This window comes from Echinops telfairi, unplaced genomic scaffold (genome assembly GCF_000313985.2).
Source record: "Echinops telfairi isolate 266 unplaced genomic scaffold, ASM31398v2 ScPeMD7_7424;HRSCAF=8462, whole genome shotgun sequence".
In the NCBI taxonomy this organism is placed as follows: Eukaryota; Metazoa; Chordata; class Mammalia; order Afrosoricida; family Tenrecidae; genus Echinops; species Echinops telfairi.
This window is the reverse complement of record NW_022111324.1, coordinates 44769773-44779220: the sequence shown is the minus strand read 5'-3', so window position 1 is coordinate 44779220 and position 9448 is coordinate 44769773. Positions and strand designations below refer to the sequence as shown.

Below are 9448 nucleotides of genomic sequence, written 5' to 3'. Positions count from 1 at the left end.
AGACAGACAGACAGACAGACAGATTATGGGCCAGCTTTGACAGGATATCCATTTTTTGGCCCCAATCCCAAGGAATCTCCCCTTTCAACTGATTGGCTGTTCACATTAGATCACAGAAGGGAAGATAATGACAAAGCATCTGCCCAAGCCCGGAGAATCATAACCCAGCCCAGCCGACACATCGCGTTAACTATCTCAGTTGCCTTAAACTTGGTGAGAGAAGACTCGTCATGGAACTCAGGAAGGCAAACTGTTTCTAATGTCGTTGAACTAGTAGATACTCCGTGAATGATGCTTTGTTCAAAAACAGACCGAATCCAAAGGGTGAATAAGGGACACTGTAGGGAAAGGCATGAATGACCACACACATTTTCACTCCTGGAACTTGAACTTGTAGTCCATGGGGGTTTTACTTTTCAGGCTCAGAAGTAAGGCAGAGGGAAACATCAGCCTCTCAACTGGAATGTAGGTTTCTGGTGGTTGAGCACATTCTATATCAGGGGTGCTTAATACGTCGATTGCGATAGTTGGTCGCAAATGTAGTGTGGGTAGATCGCATGGCATTAAAAAAAATAGATGTAAACCCATCATCAATCCCGTCACTTAATTGATACACAGCGCAGCCCGTCAAATGCAATCTTAGTTTTCAAATGGACGTGCAAATAGCTGCGCTAAGTCAGCAAAACTGACAAGCTAAGTTATCGTCAATTTTTAGACCTTCTTTCTTTTCTCTTAAACATAAGAAAGGGTATTAAAATGAGTGGGGGAGCTGGACCAAGTAAGAAGAGAAAGACGTATCACTTTCATACGGAATGGGAGTTGTTGACACCACAAGCCGACATTCAGCTGAAGTCCAGAGCGCATGAACAGTTCCGGAACATTTATTCATAATTGCATTCAGAATTCTTTCTATGTACAATGTATGTTTATGTACCTCGCGTAACCACATGAGTCCATATTGCACAACACAATGCAAGTGCCCAAACATGAGAACATGTGCTACCTCCTTGACTGCGTTATTCGGCTCTACTTATTTATGTGAGTCAGCCTTTCCCCACATAAAGATCATTAAGTCCAAGTACCATTCCACTATGACTGATGATCATTTGGAAGTGTGCTTGAGGCTGGCTGTCAGCAGCTTCTGTCCTGACTATGCGTCGCTGGCTCATTTCATTCAGTGCAAGTCATCAGAGTAAACTCAGGTCATGGCAAAAAATGTACATAGTTCATTGTGTTGTGTTGTGTTGTGCAATATGGACTCATGTGGCTATGCAGGGTACATAAACATACATTGTACATAGAAACAATTCCCAATGCAATTATGAATAAATGCAATCAATAAAAATAAATGTATGTTTTGCATTTTTGTAGTTGGTAGATCGTTTTGACTTGATCATTTTATAAGTAGCTCGCATGCTGGAAAAGTGTGAGCCCCCTGCTCTATATCCTCCTGTAGACCTTTGCTTGTGGTCTGTGACTGCTTCTTGGTTGATCCAAATCCTTGCCTGCCACCATTGCAATCCAGTTGCTGTCCAGGCAGCTCCAGTTCCTGGCCACCCTTGTGTGTGTTGGAATAAAATTGTGCTCAGTGGGGTTTTCAATAGCTGATTATTATTATCTTTAGACGTAGAGTGCAAGGCTTTTTTCCTGAGATGCCTCTGAGCTCCTCCACTTTCCAGTAAGCGGTCGAGCTCGTTCACTATTTGCACCACCCAGTTCTCCAAGCCCGTGGGAGGAGCCAAGTATTCTGGGTTCCTGGAATGCAGAGACAAGCGTCTTTGGCCACACAGGAAGGCCGTGAAGAATGTGGGCTTATTTTTGGATGGGTGCTCTCGGTGGAAGAGAATGAAGTATTGACATAAAGGAAATGTTCCTTTGGGAGTGTTTGAACTAATAAATGTGTTGATGGATTGAATACATTTGCAATTTTGTTAGTTCCTTTTTCCATCAAACATATACTAAGTCCTTACTGCATGCCAGGACCAAGAGGTATACACACAGAGAAGAAATGCTATCTTCCTCCAGAAGTTCACAGTAGAAAAATATGGACCAAAACTCAAAATGATAAAAAAGGACCAGGCTCGCTAGTTGGATAGACTGGTGGAATGTTCAGTCCTATGGTCCTTAGTCACCCTTCAGGTCTGGAACCAAAGTCACCCTTTGGCTGAATTTGAAGCCCAACGACAGACAGGGTTATGAGGGAAGCAATGACACAAGCAAAGAGATCAAAAGGCCAGCATTTGCTCCAGAACAAAGTTCGGAAGGGTTAGGAAAGGCGTAGGAAGGGCACTAGGAAACCCAGGGAGAAAGTGGGCTTAGTGACCCTGCACTGATGGAGTTGCACTGAATGATCGGAAACACAGTGTGTGTAGACTCTTGGCGGGAGGACTGGTGGTAGAGGGGTGACAGATGCTAACTGGGGTGAAGAGGAGGCGATAGCTGACAAGAGGCTGATGGGGAAAGGAGGAGGGGAGTGTGGGGTGAGCCATGGGGAAGGCTGATCAGTTGTTTGTTTGTGGAATGCAAAAATGATGCTTCGATACTTAACCCCTCACCAATGCACAATGAAAAAAACTCAAAACAAAACCAACTGATGATCTGCTATGTAACTGCTCACCCAACTGACAATAAAATACTGAGTAGGCATAATAAATGTTCAATGAATTTTAAGTATTAAGCTGAAGAAAGCGTCTCCATTGGCTATGAACTGGGTCACTCAACAGTGGAGAGGCTAATGGCTGGAAAGTAGAAAAGCCTATCCCCAGGGGGCTGAGAGTAGTTTGTCCCCAGAGCCAAGAGGAGGCCTATCCAAGGGGGCTCAGAAGACGCCCTTCTGGAGGGACCTGGGAGGAAGACTTTCCTGAAGGAGTTGAGAGGAGGCCTGCATAGATGAGGGTCTGGCAACTGCCCTGAACTGAGGAAGGGAGAGATGTGGTCTTCACTTTGGGGAGCCTTTCAGACTTTGCGGGCATGCTTCCCCCTCCTGATCTTGAGTTGTAGTCTGTTGATCCTTTTCTTGAGTTATGCCCTGTTAAGTCCTTAATAAACCACTGAGTTCTGTGTGGCCAGTGTGGCAGATTACTGAACCCAGAAGGGAATAAAGAGTGTCCGAGTAGGGATGGCTGGCATCAGAATTGGTAAAAACCCAAACTAAAACTTTGGAGAGTGGAGGAAGGTCTGGCCTCCACCTCATGGGAATCAGCCTTGGGCTGACCCTCCTTCTCACTGTTCCTGCGATGCTAGTATTTTATAACCTCTCTCATCACTTGCCCTTGTCCTCTGGATTGAGCTCAGACTCCGTATCACAGTGCCTAGGGCTTTTCTGCTAGGCTTCTGATAAATACACACCCTCTCCTTTACTCATTCAGCTCCCACGGCACATTTTTAGAGTACCTGCCATGTACTAGATGCTGGAAGCAAAATCGACAAACGATTTGTCATGTGGGTCTTACAACCTAGTGAAGAGGCATAGAAAACAAAAATTTTAAAAGTAAATAAGTTATTGAACTTCTATTTAATAAGAGTTTATATCTTTTAAAATAAGTTATGTGAAATCACATAATAAAGTAGCAATTGGCCTTCTTGGCATCAGAAGGTGGAAAATGCATTGTGTGGGGAAAATGACATGTCAGGTAAGAAAGGATCTGGGGTTCTTGAGTCGGGGGTGGGGGGACAGGGCTGGCTTGCAAGTTAAGAAAGGTGATCAGGGTATGTGTCTGAGAGGGAGAGATTTTAGGTTGGAGTGGGGAGGGAGGCAGAGCATTCCAGACAGAGGGAAGAGCTTTTGCAAAGGTCCTGGGGTGAATATGTGTTGGTCTGTCCCAGGGGCCAGGGTGAGTGGAGTGGAATAAGTGTTGAGTGCAGTGGGGAGGGGGCTCTCACACCCTTTGGGATTTTCCAAACCCCTAAAGAGTCTGAGTGACATAGCATTTTTAAAGACTCACTCTGGGGCTCAGTGTAAAGGCTGGGGGTGGGATGGAAGCTGAGTGACCTGTTAGGAGTTGAACGCAACAACCTGGGGGAGAGACGTGGTGGTTTGGATCAGAGGGCAGCCCTGGGGGAGGTGCGGAAGTGGAAGAGCATCCTGATGCTGGAATCATCCCTCTGAACTCATATTTCTTTTCAGAAATGTGGTCCTAGAGGATTGAGTAGTGGGACACTGCACAGGTGTTGAGCTGCTACTTCCCTAAGAAGGAAATCCATTGCTAGATCATGGGTTGATCCCTTACACCCCAGATTATGTCACTGTTCAGCTACAACCTCTGGAGCTAACAGCACCCCAACCTATGGGAAAGCATTCATTGTCTGAGGGCTGTAAACTGGACTACCCATCTTCCATTGGCCTCTCTTCTTTTCAAAACTCCAGGGAGGGGCGGCAGAGTCGCTTGTGTGCACAGTGGCTCTGCGGTGAGGCTGGGGGGTGGGAGGGTGGAGGGTGGGAACATTGATCATAACTCATTGGCTTTGTAATTAAACTCTCCTTATTGAAGCTGAAATTCTTGAAGACTCCTGCCTGTGTGAGACTGCGAATTATATATCATAGGGATTCAGTCTACCCTGCTATAAAAAGATTGCTGTATTATTGTGTTCATGGAATCCAGACTCTGTTTTTCCAATACCTCCATTCATAGATTTCTAGCCATCATACCAACTCTCTCACCAACTCAACTTTATGGAGGGATGAGTGTGTGACTAATGTTTTAAACTTTATTTGATCTTATTTCTATGAGGTATCAAGTAGCTGTTCAAAACTTGTAAGAACAATTCATATTGGGGAGAGAAAAGAGTTTTCAGGACATCTACCTGTGCCAGGAGCCCTGGTGGTGTAGGGGCCATTGTGAGGGGTTATTGAGCCCAGCAGAGGAGTACAGTGTCCTGGGGGGAACGGTTGATGTCCTAATAGGGTAAAGAATGCTGCAGGGTGGAGGCATGTCTAACCTTGGCCTTGTGGCAGCCAGCCTTGGGCTAGTGTGGAGCAGATGGTGCCTTCTCCTTTGTGCTGCCAGAAGTCAGATACGGCCCACACCCCCTTTTCCTAGTCTACCAGTGGGGTATTTTTGCAGTGAGTTGGAATGAACTTGGTGGTAGTGGGCTGATCTTAATATTTGTTTGGCCACAGCCATTAATTTGGCCACAACCATTCTTTTTACTTCTGTTTCTCACTTATTTTTGTTCTTTTGGATAAATTGAATATTTGTTATATATATACATAAAATATAATTATATCTTATGTATATAATCCATTTTACTTCCTCTATTGATATTTTAGCTATAGCTCGTGTGTGTTTTTGTTGTTGCTCTAGAGAATTACACTATGTATCTTTAATTTATCATAGTATACCTTCAGATCTTATATTATCTCTTTCCCATCGCATCAGATAGTTCATTTGTTATATAATTGTGAGGGGAAAATCAATGTTATACCTATCATATTTAGGTGAAGATTAGCTGTATTTAGATTTGCATTTAAAAATCGATGTGGGTGCAGCTCTCTTTTCTATCTAATTATAGAATTGATTATGTAGTTCTCAGACATTTGTGTGGCTCTTGGTTGCTGGCTTAACTGATATTTAATTTCTTCAGAGACAAATTACTCTTTCCTTTTTCCCTTTTGAAATAACTAGTGCGAGTTTAGAAGAAGAAGAAAAAAGGCAACCCTAGGCCGAAATCATCCTTAAAGGAAGTTGAAGCAGGGTTGGTAAAGCCCTGGTCCTGGTGTAGTGGCCTTTTGCATGACAATGATGATGAGAATTTTTCCCGCTCCTAGTTATTGGCACTATTTTATTAAGGTCTGAGTTGACTAGTTTGAGAATGTGAATGTGAATGGTTTGAGGAGCCTTATTTTGATTAAAACAAAACTCCTTGTCATATGTCTAAATATATTTTACAAACGAACCCTTTCTTGCTTTCTTGCAAGATTGGTACTTGTGCCACATCCTACTTAGCATCAGTAGATCTATCACAGACGTTAGTGTGGGGTGAGCTCCTGGCACAGTGGCAGCGACATGTTAATTACTGGAAGCTAACTCACCCTAACTGCTATCCAGTCAGTGCTGACTCATCACAACCTCTGGTGGGTTTTCCAGACTGTACCAGCTTACAGGAGTAGCCCAGTCTTACTCCTATGGAGCTGCTGGTGGTTTTGAACTGCTGAAGATGCAGATAGCAGTCCAATGAGCAATCATTCCAGTCATGGCCTTAGAGGAAGTTTTTATTTCAGTTTCTAGACGCATTGGCATTCCCAGGCTTATTGATACATCTGCAATGTGTATCTGTCTTCATTTGACATCTCCCGCTGTGCCTCATCATCTATTCTGCTCCTTTTACTACTCAGAAGTGCTTAGGTTTAGGACCCACCCTTCTCTGAAATGAGTCCATTAATATAACAGAAGAAAACATCTACAGTATATCCAAACAGGTCATATTTACAGTGGTTATGTTAGGATTTTAGCATGTATTTTAGGGGGACACAATTTATTCCATATCAATGATTTAGTACATATCAGTAATCAAGTATTCATCTCACGAACTCTACTATTTCAACTGGATTGATTGAAGTACTCTCTACGCAGACTGGCCATCGCTGGACACTAGTTTTTTTTCATGCCAAAGGAACAATAAAACAATCACGAAGAAAAAGCAGCAACAAAAAGAACCCACTTGATTTACCCCAAATTGTAAAATTCCATCTGTTATTATTTTAGAATGCTCAGTTCAGTTTATATATCAATGCATGTGCATTTAATTTTAAGAAGTAGTATTTAAGCTGCATGTCATATCCCGAAGTGCCTTATGTGTGAGTGGTTATTTGTGTTTTCAGCAAACTTTGGAGGTAGAAAAAGCTGGGCTTGTGATGACTAACAGAAGACAGAAAGAAGTATGCTTCATATTTACAATTGTTTCCCAAAGTACGCTGACCTGCTTAACACCCATCCGCACAGAATCCACAGCAAGCACATCAGTACACAGCAGCAATCACCAGTCGCTGCTTTGCTTTTAACTGATTGCTTGGAACACTTGCCTTCCTGGTTCTTATCGTGAAATACAATCCCCAAATCACTAACATTAACACCTTTCGAAGACTCTGCAGAGAGAAATGATATTTATGGAGGATCGTCTGAGGGATTTGCTGTTCATCCAGTTTTTTAGATAAGTCATCACCAACCTGTTTTCTCAAAGACCCCTGGGGGAATGTGGAGTTATTGCCAGGCTGCCTGAAAATCCTTTAGTGAAGGTATTATTTCTGTCATCGTTATCTGTAAGGACACCATGGTGACATTGAATAGTTTGGTTAAGGGAATACAGCCTTTTCTAACCTTTAGGCTTTTAGGTAGAATAGGAAAATCATATGATCCATTCAATTAGTAGTAGAATATAAAACTAGAGTCTCTACGATTAAGAATTGAACTTCACTAACTTGTGTTCCAAATGCCCCTTTAGCATGTTAACATCATGGGACATTAGTGTTGGAAAAGACTCCATGGATGCAGTAAGGCCAATTATGATTTAAAAAATTGTGGGAGTTGATGAGCTCAGTTGCTAACCCCAAAGTTGGAGGTTTGAATCCACCCAGAGACATTTTGGAAGAAAACCTTGACCATCTCCTTTCAAAACAAAAACCCCACCAGCCATGGAAAATCCTAGGGCACTCAGCTCTGCCCTAGCACACCCGGGGTCACCTTGGCAGCAACTGGGTGAGAATGCCCGTTTCCACTGGTGGTGTGGTGGAGACAATTTCCAAAGCTGGTTTTGGTAGTTGGCAACCTGAGAAGTGGCTAAGGCTTCTACTATAAATGTCTAGTTTTACAATATCAACTAGGAAAGTAATTTTCAAAAAAGTCCCCCTTTGAAATGGAGCAGAAGGAAGAGGGGTTCCCCAGGATGCGTTCTGTGAGCACTCTGTGGGTGAGGAGTGCTGGCTGGTCACCCCCGGGGCAGGACTGGAACAGCACGGTTGTCTGTGGTCACCTGCTGCTTAGTTTGTTTCCGCAGTTGACCATGGATTCAGGGTGGGAGGCATCAGAGCACTGGATTGGGTGGGGAGGGGGCGCGGCCACACACAAAAAAATCAAACACACAAGTTAATCAGAAGTGCAGAAATTATAGTAATTCTGCCAGTTTACCCCAAGATGCCTTTTCATCAAATCTGTCAATTGCACTAATTTGATCTGAATTCTAACACACGTCAAGAAGCTTCTAGTTTCTCGAAAGCCCATGGTAAGAAGGGGAAAGATGATTGAGTGTACTTTAGCCCTTTATTTATGGAGGATTAAAGTTATCCATGCTGTCCACTTGGAGGTGCTTACAAATAGTAATGGGAAGTCTTCTTTAAAAAGACAAAACAACACAAAACAAAAAACTGACCCTGTAGAAATAAAACATACAAATTACAAAAACAGCTTTTTATTTACTTATTAAACAAATTTGCAAAGGCAGTCCCCTCCCACTACCACAAATTAAGCAGTTTCCCCAATTTGGGGGAACTCCTGAGGTCAGCACATCCGGCCATCTGGGTGCAGTGGGGAAGGCAGGCCTGCGAAAGCCATCTTCCTGGTCAGGCGATCTCCCCTGACAGGTGAGCAAGCAAGCACAGCTTCTTAGTGTAAAATATAAGGGCTCCAAGCATCTCGTCTTAAAGGCAGTGTTTAACCTCTGTTCAGTGTAGCTACATTTATTAACTATATTTAGTGCATACTTTGTGCCCAAATCATACATGAGATGGTAGTCATTTGAACATTTACTTGCTATCAAATCATGCCCCCGCGGCGCCCCCCCCCAAGATGTAATTACTTTAAAGGAAACAAGACATGCCGATTGCTCTGGGAGGTGCAGATTCACACACAGTGAAGCCTGCGAGAGCTGCCCTGATTTGACGGCGAGTCAACGCTAACATGAATGTTCACCCTATCATTTGACCGCCCTCTTGACTTAGTTTACATCTGTTCTACTTTTTCATGTTTTCTACTTTCTTTTCGATTGAGGTTTTTCTCTGCTTCACTTTGTTACTATTGTTGGGCTTTTAAAAAAGATGTTTTTCTGTATAGGAAATCCAGCATACGTAAATCTACAGAGACAGTAACTGGATTAATGTTTTGGGGGGCCATGGCAGGAGGGGTTACGGGGAGACTAGGAGCGAATAGCAATGAGTCCAAGAAAGAAGAATGTGTCCTCAAATCGATTGCACAACTCGTCGTAACCCGATTGAACTGCTGAATTGCATGACATGCGAACTATATGCCACAAAACTGTGACGAAAACAAGGGAAATGGCACAGGGAGGTAGCTCCTCCACAGATGATGGGAAACGATGCCAGCATCGCCTGCGCCGGCGGCCAGGTCTTGCCAGGGTGAAGCTTCTGGCTTCTGGTGGCCGCGCGTGTGTCAAACAAAGTAGGACTGTGCTTGGTGGCAGGGTTTTCTAACGTGATCCCTCGCGCTTTCTTCTAAGG

At 43.5% G+C, this 9448-nt stretch overlaps 1 non-coding gene and 1 pseudogene across 1 annotated transcript; both read right to left on the bottom strand.

Annotated features, from left to right (window-relative positions):
- LOC101657374 overlaps positions 1-9448 on the bottom strand; it is a 140070-nt pseudogene that overhangs the window by 119035 nt on the left and 11587 nt on the right.
- On the bottom strand, positions 8422-8583 carry LOC115872530. The gene has a single exon (XR_004047922.1). It is a non-coding gene; the product is annotated as a U1 spliceosomal RNA (small nuclear RNA).